The sequence below is a fragment of the Sitophilus oryzae genome, unplaced genomic scaffold (assembly GCF_002938485.1).
Source record: "Sitophilus oryzae breed Bouriz unplaced genomic scaffold, Soryzae_2.0 scaffold_1409_pilon_pilon, whole genome shotgun sequence".
In the NCBI taxonomy this organism is placed as follows: Eukaryota; Metazoa; Arthropoda; class Insecta; order Coleoptera; family Curculionidae; genus Sitophilus; species Sitophilus oryzae.
Genome location: NW_022146070.1, coordinates 403,899 through 405,217, shown reverse-complemented (window position 1 = coordinate 405,217; position 1,319 = coordinate 403,899).

Here is a 1,319-nt window from a genome sequence, read left to right as displayed (position 1 = left end):
CTACCAAAAATACAGTTATGAATAAAAGAAATCCGTCCGTATTGTCAGTGGAAATAAATAAATTTAAACCGGTCAGTCAGGGTAGCGTCCTTATCGAGTGCAATGAGAAGGAGTCATTGAAAAAATTACAAGATAAGGCGATTGTTGAATTGTCTGATAAATATATGGTCGAAATTCCAAAGAGAGCGAAACCAAAGATCCTCATTGTCGGCATTAAGGAGAAATTCTTAAACAATGAACAACAATTTATCCAGTATATTAGACAACAGAGTTGCTTTTCGGGTGTAACGCAGTGGGATATTACTTAGATATTACTAACTTATTAAGCGGTACATTCCATGGAATAAAAAATTACATAATGTTGTACTGGAAGTTTTACCAGAAGTTTTTAAATGTCTGATTAAAAATGGGAAAGTATTTATGGAATTGGATAGTTTTCCCGTATATGAGTATATAGGAGTATTAAGATGTTATAAATGTTGGAAATACGGGCATAAAGCGACACAATGTCAGAATCAACGGATTGTTTGTCCCTTATGCAATGGTAACCATAAAAGCGATGAGTGCAAAGCAGATGCCCAAGAGTGCACAAACTGCAAATATGCACATGAAATTTTGAAAGTTCCGGATATTGATTATAAACATAGCGTTTTCGATAAAAATTGTGTATGTTTTAAGAGAGCACAGGATAGGGTTAAGTCCAGAACACAGTATATTTAGCAACTAAGGACTTCAACCAGTGTTTCTGCTAGTAATGATTTAGTGATATTACATATAAATGCGCAAGGATTAATGTCAAATTTGGAAGAAATAAAACACAATTATTATACAACAAAAATCCGGCGATTGTTTGCATAAGCGAGACTCACATCACCCCAGATATTGATGAAAACTTAATATCTTTGTATGGCTATAACGTTTCTATATGCTACTCAAACAGCAGACATACTGGTGGAACGGTGATATATATTAGACATGGCCTGAATTTTATTAATATATGTAAGGATTCAGTTGATTATAATTATTGGGCTCTCTGGATAAAAATACAAATGCATAAGAAATCATTGGTTGTGGCAGCTGTTTATAGATCACCAAATGGAAGTGCTGTGGATTTTTTAAACTATTTGGAAGAAAAACTCAGCGATGACTTTAATAATCATAGAGGAGTTATTTTGGGAGATTTGAACATTGGCTTATTGAAAGATTCTGGCGATACCAATAAAATTAAAAGAATTCTCGAGGCTGCAGGAGTGTATTTTTTGTAAATTTTTTTGAATTGTATTATTTGTATTGTGTATTTTTTGTTGTTTGTATTTTTT